This window comes from Mustela lutreola, chromosome 6, assembly GCF_030435805.1.
Source record: "Mustela lutreola isolate mMusLut2 chromosome 6, mMusLut2.pri, whole genome shotgun sequence".
Classification (NCBI taxonomy): Eukaryota; Metazoa; Chordata; class Mammalia; order Carnivora; family Mustelidae; genus Mustela; species Mustela lutreola.
The window spans coordinates 41,274,029-41,286,532 of NC_081295.1; positions in this window are offsets into that span (position 1 = coordinate 41,274,029).

Here is a 12,504-nt window from a genome sequence, read left to right on the forward strand (position 1 = left end):
TATTGACAATTGTTTATTGGTGATGTTGATTGCTGTGCTGCTACTATAGATCCATGCACTAACATCTTAAAGCATCCCAGCACCAGATGTCCGGATCGAGAATAGGAGATAGTCCAGCTGTGGGAAATGGGACTGGTAGAGAACAGAGTATACAAATACCTACAAAGTAAAATGTGGTAAGCGCTACTGTAGTGGTTCAAAGCGTAGTGGGAGTTCTGAGGAACGAATAATTTCCACTGGGAAGACAGGATCTTGTTGAGAAAACAGCCCCTGAGGTACCCCTTGAAGACTGGAGATTTCTAAAAGATGTACATGCTAGACATACGTGTAGAAAAAGTACATGCTTTCCAACTTTTCATTTCAGCTGAGATCATGATCTCAGGGAGGTGAGATGGAGCCCTGCGTCAGGCTTTGCGCTCAGCAGGGAGTCTGCTGGAGATTCTTTCTTTCCTTCATCCTCTGCTCTTCCCCACTCCCTCATCCCCCACCCCTGCTCTCTCTCCCCACCTCTCTAAAAAAAAAAAAGGACAGAAAAAAGAAAAATACATTCTAGATCTGTGCTGTCCAATATGGTAGCCACTAGCCATGTAACTATTTAAATTTAAAGTAAAATTAAAAGTGCAGTTCTTACTACTGCACTGGCCATGTTTCAAGTGCTCTGTTGGATAGCCACATGTGGCTAGTGGCTGCTGTATTGGATAGTGCAGAACCATAGAATATTTCCATAAACACAGACAGTTGTCATTAGATAGTGACATTGTAGATGAAAAGTTCAGCCTGAGCAAAGACATGAGGAAGGCAGGAAAGTTTGGTGTTGTAGAGTATAGGGTTTGTGGGACAAGTCATCCCTGTTTTGACTGGATCCTAGGCTATGGGAAGAGGAAGTGAAAGACTAGCCCTTTCCACAACACTAGATATCACGGCAGGTTCCCCAATGTCAGTGCCAATGAGGAGAGCTTCCCCTCCATGGAGCTGTTTGACCCCAAACACTGGATTTCGCAGCCTTGTCGACAGATGAAGGATGAAACTATGTAAACAAAGATTATTGGGTGGTACAGGGCATCCAGACTTGTTTAGAAGTTTTTACTCTCTATAGACTCTCTTAGGGCACAATGGAGCTCAAAGAATGATAATTATGTTGTCGTTAAATATATTCTATTACTATTGCTGTCTTCTTTAATTCCAACACTACTCTGCTTCTGGCAACATTGTCTTCATAAATTGAGGCTCATATAATATGGTGGCCCATTCACACTTCAAATAAATAAAGATATATTTTAACTAGCTTATACAATTAACTGGGGTTAATTGTATAGGAAACACATTCATGATCATAAACAGCATTTTCTCATGGGGGACCATGATGCAGTGAAACCACTGTATTTAGCACTGCCTTACTGCAGTGTAAAAGAGTCTGACTGTATTTGAGAAAAGGAGAAAATTAAAGGAGGAAAAGAGGAGACAATAGTAGGAGTACAAAAGAAGGAACTAAGGAAATGTTGAGAACATGGAATGATTTGAGGCAGGAAGATAGGAGTAAACATAATTGTAATCAGGGAGGCTGGAATGATACTTTATTTCACTGAATCTATGGTACCATCAGTGTGCGATGCACCCAGATTTTATGTATTATTAAGAAAAAATGCTACTAAGTAAATTGTAGCATGCGTCCTGATTTTACCAATGTTAAATTGTGAAAGATTATGCATGTTAGAATAAAAGAAATGGGCATTATACAAAAGCTGGTGATTGGACATACTTTTTTTTGACACCATGGAGCCAAGAGTTACTAGGCTCTTGTCTTTGGGGTCTTGTGTCCAGGTCAGGGATGGGGCGATGGCAGATAAAGAAATAAATGGGAGGGGCGCCGAGTCACTTAGGCATCTGCCTTCACCTAAGGTCATGATCTCTGGGTCTCAGAGCCCTGTGTCGGGCTCCCTGCTCGCTGGGGAGCCTGCTTCCCCCTCTCCCTCTACTCCTCCCCTCTGCTCTTGCTCTCTCTCAAATAAATAAATAAAGTCTTAAAAAAAAAAAAGAAAGAAAGAAAGAAAAAGGAAACATCTTTCAGGGATTAAGAAGCTTACAGTGCGTGTATTTCAAAGGAGGAAGAGATCATAGGCTTTGAGGAATAGATCCTATTTGTGGTCAGTTCTGAACAATGGATAGATATAATTTCATCTAGTGGAAAAGGTGAGGAGAGGATGGTAACATGGCAGAAGGAAAGCTGAGGTGTGTTCAGAAGGCAATGGGCAGATAACCTACCAAATGTACAAAAGTCTCATGTTCTCATCCTCCTATTTCCTTGACCCTGGAATCAATGGTCCTTTTAGGTTCATTCCACTTAGAATAAACCTGGGAAAGTTGGGGCGCCTGGGTGATGCAGTTGGTTGAGCGTCCAATTCTTGGTTTCAGCTCAGGTTGTAATCTCAGGGTTGTAAGGTTGAGCCCCACTTTGGACTCTGTGCTCAGCACAGAGTCTGCTTGAGCTTCTCTCCTTGTCCCTTTGCCCCTCTCTTTCTCTCTTAAGTAAATCTTTTTTAAAAGGGGGGGAAATGGTGGCGCCTGGGTGGCTCAGTGGGTTAAGCCGCTGCCTTCGGCTCAGGTCATGATCTCAGAGTCCTGGGATCGAGCCCCGCATCGGGCTCTCTGCTCAGCAGGGAGCCTGCTTCCTCCTCTCTCTCTGCCTGCCTCTCTGCCTACTTGTGATCTCTCTCTGTCAGATAAATAAATAAAATCTTAAAAAAAAATAAAAAAATAAAAGCGGAGGAGAAAAAGGAATAAACCCAGGGAAGAAATTTGTCTGGTCCATTCTGAGCCACACATGTTGAAGATGATGAGAGTTCTGTGTTTTGTGTAAGTTTAGAATGTTAGAACTTGGGACTCCTGGGTGGCTCAGTCAATCAAGCATCTGCCTTCGGCTCAGGTCATGATCCCAGGGTCTTGGCATTGAGTCCTGCATCGGGCTCTTTGCGCAGTAGGGAGTCTGCTTCTCCTCTGCCTGCTCTGCCAGCAGCTCTCCCTGCTTGTGTGTGTGCGCACATGCCCTCTCTGGCAAATAAATAAATAAAATCTTAAAAAAAATAAAGGGAGGTTAGAACTTTTCAAAAACATTAGATTTTGGTCCCATCTCTTTGTAAACATCTGTAGAAGGGAGAACCGGGATTCAAAAAATGGAAAGCTGCATAGTTTATGGAAACCAATAAGGCAGAAAAAGAATGATAATTCAGTTATGTGTAAGAGCTACAGGCCATGTGCTGACATAACAGAGCCTGGGAAACCAAGGGAAAATAGCTATTCCATGGGGAGGGTGAGGAGTTTGGGACTTGTAGACAGGTAGAGATAGATGTGAATGAAAGTTATAAATGTTAGTCTGGGGCTGGAGGGAGGTAAGCATTTGGGACTGCCCTCCTATATGAAACTGTCCAAGTGGATGAAACTCCAGGAGCAAAGTAGAAGAGAGGAGGTCTTCAGACAAAACCTTAGGAGTATATATTTATGCAGGGAGAGAAGGACTGATCAGAGAAGTAGAAGGAGAACAAGAAGACTGTTGTGTCATGGAAAACAGAAGAAATGTTCAAATGGAGGAGGGTTCAGCTGAGGGCAATATTTACCATAACAGTTCAGAAGGGTAAAGACTGAACAGACCAGGCAAGATGGAGGCCAGAGGTTCGGTGGGATCAAGCACACAGCTGGATGTTAAAGAAGAGGGACTCTTCTCTTACCTGTAAGTGATTTTTGTAGATAAAAGGGGAAATGCTCCAAGGATTATGACTTTTTATGATTTAAAGAATATGCCGGACTTGTTTTCTTGGAGGATTTTAAAATAACATGGTGACTGGTTGAGGGTTGTTGTGGTCTCAGTTGTTGGTTCTCCAAACTATTCTATTGGAATTTAGGGTACCGACCTGAAAAAACAGTGTTTATAACCTGGTCACCAGGTCTGTGGACAAGGAACAGTCTTGAGGACTTGTACCATCCTCTGTCCCTGCATGCATGGGGTGGACACCTCCAGGAGACAGTGTGGCTTCTGTCTCTATTGCAGAAGATAGAGCAGATGTTAAAGCAACTTCATTGTATAAAGGGCCAAGTATTGAGTGCATTGTGTGTGCTTGGCACCATGGTGAGGATAGGATATATGGTTCCCAACATGATTTTCATGTAAACCCCGCTGAGATGGGAAGGATTGCCCCTATTATATCCCCACTAAAGTGTGCTGCCTTCCATTAATGTATTCAACACATCTAGGTAGACGGACTTTGTGTAAAACAATTATTTCCCATACTACTTTCAGGAAAAAGGCAATTTATTCCCTTGCTTAGATGGATAGAGACGGGGTTGGAAAGCGTAGAAGGAAAACCCAAACCTGTCTGAGTTGTGCTGGAACACGTGGGCATGGAGTCATCCCTACACCCAGGTAGAAACTTGGAGTCAACTAGGACACATGGCTAGCTCTTGAGGCTGGAAGCTGGCCTATGAGACATGCAGCTATTCAAGTGGCCAGGACAAAGCATTATGGGTTTCCACCACCTGTGCTGTTGTAGGGAAGGAAAAAATTTTCCTCAACCCTCTTAGGGTCCCTGACTGAGTCTGAAAATGAAACGGAAGAAGACAGATTAACAGGAGAAAAGAATACATTTTTATCTAATACAAGTCTCATGTGACACCGAACCTTTGTAAAGACATGAAGACCCAAAGAAATGGTTAAACCTGAGTGTTTTTATGCTTGATTTGATGAAGAGTGAAGAGTGGTGGGAAGATGTCATAGGACAAAGGGTATGAGATAAGTGTAGTAAATTGGGGGCTGTGGGGGACTTAGCAAGGCCTGTTTCTTCAGATTTCTCTCTGTGTCCCTTCACCTTTGGAGATAAGAGTGCTTCTTTCCTCTGGGTGTGGAGAGGACGGTATCTCATGACCTGCTTCAGGGGATGGTGGAAAGTCCTTCTTGCACAAACCGCTTCTCAAATTCCTTAATCTTGAAATAGTCAGTAAGCTATATTTGGGGCATTGTGTGTCCTGTTTAAAAGGTACAGACCAGGGACACCTGGGTGGCTCAGTTGAGCCTCAGTTCGGCTCAGGTCATGATCCTGGAGTCCTGGGATGGCGTCCCGCATCAGGCTCCCTGCTCGGCAGGGAGTCTGCTTCTCCCTCTGACCCTCCCACTTCTCATTCTCTCTCTCTCTCAGATAAATAAATAAAATCTTAAAAAAAAAAAATATATATATATATAAAGGTACAGACCAGGAGAGTTCATATCCCCACCACAACCCTTGGAGAGTTCTTCCCCCTTTTCCTCCCATTGCCAAAGAGCAGACACCTGTGGTTGTGGGATTTACACTGGATTGGAAGCAGCTGGAACGCCCATTTCCACCCCCACACCAACCACTAGGAAATGTGACATGAGTCAAAATTGTTCCCACAAGGAAGGCTGCGTGCGTAACCCCTCTGAGGGCTGATGCGGTGGCCTGTTTGCACAGAGACCTAAATCCTGTGCCAGGAGGGTCCTATGTCCTAGCCTGTCCAAGCCCCAGAGCTACGGGTGAGCATCTGCACCAGCAGTATAAAAACATTCCCCATTAGCAGATTGGATAAAGCACTCAATCCTCACCCTCAGACCTTCCGATGTCATTATGAAATGACATTTGGGTCAGCCACTGAGAACATTAGGTTTGGGATTTATTTTAAAAGAGAAATTGAAAAATAAACCTTGGCTCTAGAAAACCATTATTTAATCTAAACTGACCAGGTTTATGGTGCAATGCTCTTCTCCACCTTGTCCATTTAGTCTAAGGCCTCTCAAACTCTGCTGTCCATATGAATAACCCAGAGGTCTCGGGAGGGGCACCCAGGACTGTGCATTCCCAACAAGCACCTTGCAGATGTTCACTTTGCTGGTCGGCAGGCCACGCTTCAAACGACAAAACCCTAGGGACCTCTGCTCATCCTTTAAAGTTGAGCTTAAATGTCACCTCCCCTCTGTTGGTTTCCTGACATCTTCTTCCTTCCCAAAGCAGAATCAATTACTATGTTGCTGGTGCTCCCAAAGCATTTTGTGGGCATTTGAGCATTAAGAAATTTCCTTTACATTGTGATTATCCTCTTTAATCCATGTTTTCCTAGCTTTGGCCAAGCAATGGTCCCCTGGAACAAGGCAATGGACCCAGCCAGAATGGGGGGACAGTGAGGAAGGGAGAGAAGCTCACCTTTCCTCTCTTCCCAACAACTTTTTCATCCTGCTCTTGAGTAAACCAACCAGCCCAACAAAGAATTCTTAACCCACTATGAGCAAGTGCCCTGTCTTTTAATCCTTCCAAGAACCCCATGAAGTATGGTTCACAGAGAAGATAAGAGGGAAAGATAGCAAGATACAGGGCAAGGACTGAATCAGGACTACTGACCCCAAGTCCTTTCAGTTTTCATGGTTCCCTGCAGGAAACCTGTGGGGTTCGAGACACAAAGGTCCCCAGGGAAGCCTCAGTCTTCTCCCATTAGCTGGGATCAATACAGAAGGTACCTGGCTTCCTTGTGGCCCAGGTGGAAGAGGTTAGAGATTGGGAGGGACAAGCAGGCACCAAGGTTCGCATAGAACTTTGGGCTTCTGAACTGACTTCAGATTTGTCCCCAAAGAAGTGCCCAGCCTTGTGCCTGGTCTTCTGGCTTCCAGCCTTCACCCTCTTCTCCCTGTCCCCATTAACTCTCCTCTTCCCTAAGAGAACACCACTGCTCCACTTCTGGAAGCTAACAGCAGCCGGCACAACAGCCCCCTTTCTCCCCTGATGCCCGCTCTGCCATTGTAGGGCTGGAAAGCGCAAGACGGCCACAGCCCTTTTTCATTCCTCCTGTGAGCAGAGAGAGTGCATGTGGGTGTAAGCTGCAGCAGAGGACAGAATCACACATGTAATAAGCCCCAAAATGTAAGCTCCAAGGGACAGGGGTTTCCATCTGTATTCTTAATTGCTGTGTCTTAGGGCATTTAACGGTTCTTGGCACATGGCCGATGCTCAGCAAATATTGGTGGAAGGAATGAATGACTAACTACTCATTGTTAAGTACCCATTATGTTCCTGATGTCATGCCGGCTGCTTTATTTGCACCATGTCATTTCCTGTTAGCTACGGAAATGTCTTATTCATGCTCGGTATGGAGGCAGGAGTCTGGAGATTCAGTGACTGCATTTTGCGAGCTGAGTGACATTGAACAATGTACTTGATCTCTCTGAGCTTTAGTTTCTCCATCTGGAAAAAAAAAAAAAAGACAGTAATTCTGGCCTCTTTGGTTGGATATGAGGCATAAGTTAATGTGTTCAAAGTCCTCAGCCCAGGGCCCAACCCAGAGATAGACAAGGAGAGGAACAGGAGAGGGCATGAGGAGGAGGAAGGTGAAGAAGACAAAGGAGAGGAAGGAAGAAAACATTTAAAATAGCCCTACAGCCCAGACTATCCCTTCCATCTGTAATTGCAATAATTTCTAAAACAATAAAAATTTTAACACAGACCTGATCTCAGAGTATATAAAATTCTTCACAAGAGAACCCAGTTTGCATTTTACCCACACATTTTCCTCACAACTGATGAAAACCAGTTGGCACTCTTGGGTACCATCTTTCCAAGAGGAGGACTCGCTCTTCATTTTGCCACAGAAGGAACAAACCCAGGGAGGTTGAGCAGCTTGCATAATTGCAGACAGCTAGTTTTTAGAGGAAGAATGTTTACCCAGATACTCTCTTTTGCCAGGTTCAGAATTTAAATTAGTTAATATTCATCAAATGAAATGAATTTGTAACAGCATATGACCTGGATTAAGACTTCTTTTGGCTAGAGATTTCATCCTCTCAGTCTTCTGACCCACTGGGACACTATGAATGCCCAGACTTCATGTATTTCCTACGAAGTTGGAATGATAAGATGGGTCTCATCTCACGTCTCATGATTCACTGAATCATGCTTTTCACTGAGCTTCCTAGAGCATAGCTCTGGGCTCAGGAAATCTCCTTTGAAAAAAGTTGCTTGAGGTTGTTGAATATTATCCAGGTCAATATATTTGCTTTTAGCGAGACCCTCTGACCCTTGACCTCATGGTCCAAGATGGTGGTAAGAATCCTAGCAGTCGTTTCTTCAACTGAAGAAGCAGGATGCTTAAGGGGAGGAAGAAGGAAAAGTGGAGCATCCTTTCAATGAAACCTGTCTTTCAAGAAAAGTTCCAGGAGGCTGTCACACACTTTCCCTTTGGCTAGAACTTGGTCCCATGGCCACATCTAGCTGCAAAGAATGCTGGGAAATGTATTTACTCTGAATAGGCATATACTTAGCTAAAAATAGGGAATTCTGGAAGCAAAGGAAAAACATATAGTGTAGGAAAGAGCAGCTCCTGCCACACCACCCAAGAACACACCCACTTGTTTCCATGAAGTCCCAGCTGAGAAGAGTTAGGAAGGTCGTAAGTAAGGACAAAATGTTCGGCCATTGCCTGGCTCCATCCCTCCCCCCTCACCCAGATAACTCTTGTTCCTATCTCAAATGTGAAGCAGAGCAGAGATACATGGGTCTTTCTAAAGAATTGTGTTAATGCCAGAAGCTTCTGTTACCGCTGAGCTCAGAAACTTGGAATGTTTCTATGCCCAGAAATAGGACCTGGGCACTGAGTCCCTGCCATCATTTATTTTGAAAGAGGGCAGGAGTTTTCCTTTACACCAACCGCCAATTTTAGGGACAAGCAAATGGGGTCAGCAAGTCCGAGGTAATTCTCCTTGGATTGTAAAGGCCTCAAGCTCCTCCTGCCACTCATCACCCCCCCCACCCCTGCCACCCCCCACCACGTGACTTCTCTTTCCAGAGGCTGCGCTGGCCTGCCTTCCCCACACTCTAAGGGGGCCTCGATTACTAGAGGCAAGAAAACAAAACAAAGCCTCTGAGGTGATTCTCATTCTGGGGTTGTTTTCCCAGGAATAATGAAGGGTTTGCCATGAGTCACCCCCATCCTCTTAGCTAACAGTAGGACACTGTTTTGAGATCTCCCTCTGGTCTAAAGGATGTAAAGGGGACACAGAGGAGAGCTTCTTTTGAGTTGGGATAGCTTTAGACATTGAGTCGATAAGCAAATATGACATACATGTATTAATAATAATGCCAGAGTGAGGTGAGGAGCTGGGGCTTATTGTTCCAGAGGCTCTTTTTTAAATTAAATTAAATTAAATTAATTTATTTGACAGAGAGATTGAGAGAGCGCACAAGTAGGCAGAGCAGCAGGCAGAGGGAGAGGGAGAAGCAGGCTCCCTGCTGAGCAGGGAGCCCGATGAGGCTGGGCCTTCTCCCAGGACTCTGGGATCATGCCCACTGGGTAGAAACTTCACCTACTGAGCCACCCAGGAGCCCCTCAAGGCTCTTTCTTAATAAAAGAAACAAGACTACATTTAAAAACAACATAATGTGATTTACAGTGTGTTGTTAGTTAATGGTTTAGTAATCTGGACCATTTGTGTGCCTGTGGTTCAAGTTACTACCTACCTTGAGGTCATAATGTCCAAAAACAAAGGCATCTTTCGTTTTCTACAATACTCTTCTGTTTTTGTCTCCTTCATGTTAACCAATAGTCCACAGGGATATGGGTATCTAAATGTTGGGCATGGCTAGTCGTATCTGTATTTCTGGAAAAGGTACCTTTTATTTACTGTTTGTTTGTTTGCTTGTTTAATTTTTATTTTAATTTAAAAAGCTACCTTTTAATAAACTATTTATTTTTAGATAACTGTGTAAATTACCTATGGCCCACAGCTTTTATTGAGGTCACTGCAGTATGAATGCATCCATCTTAAGGGGAGAATGGTTCAGTGAGTTTTAACAAGCACGTATACCCACTAACCTGCCTTCCTGTCAGGAGACATTTCTGACACCTCACAGAGAGTTCTCTAGTGCTTTCTTTCTAGTCAGTCCTTCATGCCCGCCTCTCCCTGACGTCACAACCAATATTCTGGGATCTGTCACCATTGGATTTGCTTTGTCAATTCAAAAACTTCGTGTAAATGGAATCATAAATCATGTTGTCTTTTGTGTCTGGCTTCTTCCATTCAGCGGCCATTTTGGAGATTCCTTCATGGTGTGGCAAATATCAACCGCTCAGTCCTATTTGCTGCTGAGGGGTATCCCATGGTATGAATAAACCGTGATTTCTGGATCCATTCTCCTGTTGATAGACATTTAGGACATTTTCAGTTTGGAGAAGTGAAGTTTTTTATAATAGTTATAATAATTTAACTAAGTGCATAAATAATAAATGTATAACTTATAAATAAAGGAGCTGACAGAGATGTGTGAGTATGTGCCTGACTTATCACAGAAACATGTGCCTCAAAGATACTCCATTAAGCTCAGAAGTGGCAAAGTCGCAACCGGAACCGTGCCTCGTGTAGATTCGGGATTGAGTGAGGAATCACGGAAGATGGTGAGACAAAGTGAAACATTACCAATCCACACACTTTAAAAAAGTTGTTATCTACCAATTGCCATCAAATGAAGAACGTAGGCTTGGTTTGAAAATGAATTTTATAATTTAGAGACGAGTCACTCCTGATGGGCTATTAATGGTTCCATTTTACAGTGGAGAAAATTCTTGGACCCTTAGTTTTCTTATGTGTAAAATGGAGACACTAGTTCCTCCCTCACAAGTTTTTTTGAGAAGCAAATGAGAGAATGCATGCAAAGAATCTATGAGCTCAAAGCTTTGTGTGAGTGCAAAGTGCTAGTGTTGTCAGTGACAGAATCACACAGGTTTCCCTCAAAAGATGGCAGTGGAGTATTTCACATGTGTTATGCATTTTTTAAAAAATTTATTAACTCATTTACCTTCCTAAGAGATACATATATTGTTATCATTCCCATTTTCCAGATGAAGAGCTCAAGGCCCAGAGGCCGCACGGGTATAAATGGCATATGTGGGATTTTAATCCGTAGAGCTGGCATGAATCTGAGCTGTTACTATTGTACCATCTGCCTTTCTAAAAAGATGTCATTATACCTCCTCCCTACAGCTCACTTTACAGTAATTGTCTACATCCACAGCCTTTATTTCCTTGTGGGAGGGTTGCTATATTCAGATTTGTTGGCCTGCTCTCTATAAGATATAAGAAGGAAGCTGAAAGCTTGCCTAAAATCTCAGGGATTTCCCATTTTGGGGCTTCCTGGAGGTTTGCAGGGAGACAGCCGGGTCAGCCACGCTCTCAGCAAATACTCTATTTATGAGACAATCAGAACCACCCGCAGGACAGAAGAGATCCTGGGAGCTCCTACTTGTGGCTGTCTTTCCCAGGACACAGCTGAGCTGGGAAGCTCGCTGTAGCACTGAATGCTGAGAAGGAAGCATCCCCGTGCCCAAGGCCCTTTGGTCACTTACTGGAATGTCTCTGTCCTCACCTGGACATTTGGCCTTGCTTCTCATAGCCCACTCTGAGTTGGAAGGCTCCTTACATGACTGGGTGGGGACGGGGGAGGTGGGTAGGCGGCAGCACAGCATTTCTTTTTCTTTTTTCTTTTGAAATTACCAGGGACCACTCTTTAAAAAGCAGGGGGCACCCAGGTGACTCATTCCAAAGAACATGGATCCCTTGATCTCAGGGTCATGAGTTTGAGCTCTATGTTGTGTGTAGAGATTACTTAAATGAATGAATACATAAAAACTTTAAAAATAAAATAAAACAAAATAAATAAAATACAATAACATTGCTAATTAATACTAACTGATACCTTCAGACGGACCCAAAGGTAAAGTTCAGTTTTTAAGCAAAATTATCATGGTTGTCTAAAATATTACATGTCCCTAACACTGAGGTTTCAGAGTGTGAGTTGTGGAAGTTCTAAAGTTGGGTGAAGCTTAACTCAGCGACACCCGAAACTGAACATTCAACTCTAGAAGAACCTGCTGAGAAAACCACCTGTGCTGCTTTCTTTAGCATTTTCTACAGAATAATTAGAAGCAGGAGTCATGGGCTCTAAAACCACATCACCAGGGATTGGCTGGCTGTATCTTCAGCATTGACTAAAATGGGAAATTACCAGGTGTACCAAAATGGAGCTAATGAGAGCAAGAACCTCCTACAACTTAGTAGCCACTTGGGAAAAGCGGCCCAAACCAAATTACCCATCTGGACCTGTTTTCTGTTCCTAAATGAAGTAAATTAACTTGGAGAGCACTAACACCTCCTCCAGCTAGCTGGTAGTGTCATGATTCTAGGAGATGCCACCAACGGTTAGGGATGGCAATCCTCTACAAACCTGTCCTTTGTATTCATCTTGGAGCTGTCCTGGATGTTCTCCTGGTGGGATAGCAGGGTGTGGAGCAAGATTCAGGGTGATTTCAGAAGCCCCTAAAGTGGGCACCTGGGTGGCTCAGTCGGTTAAGCATGTGCCTTCGGCTCAGGTCATAATCCCAGGGTCCTGGGATCGAGTCCCTGCGTTGGGCTCCTCGCTCAGTGGGGAGACTGCTCTTCCCCCTGCTTGTGCATTCTCTCTCTGACAA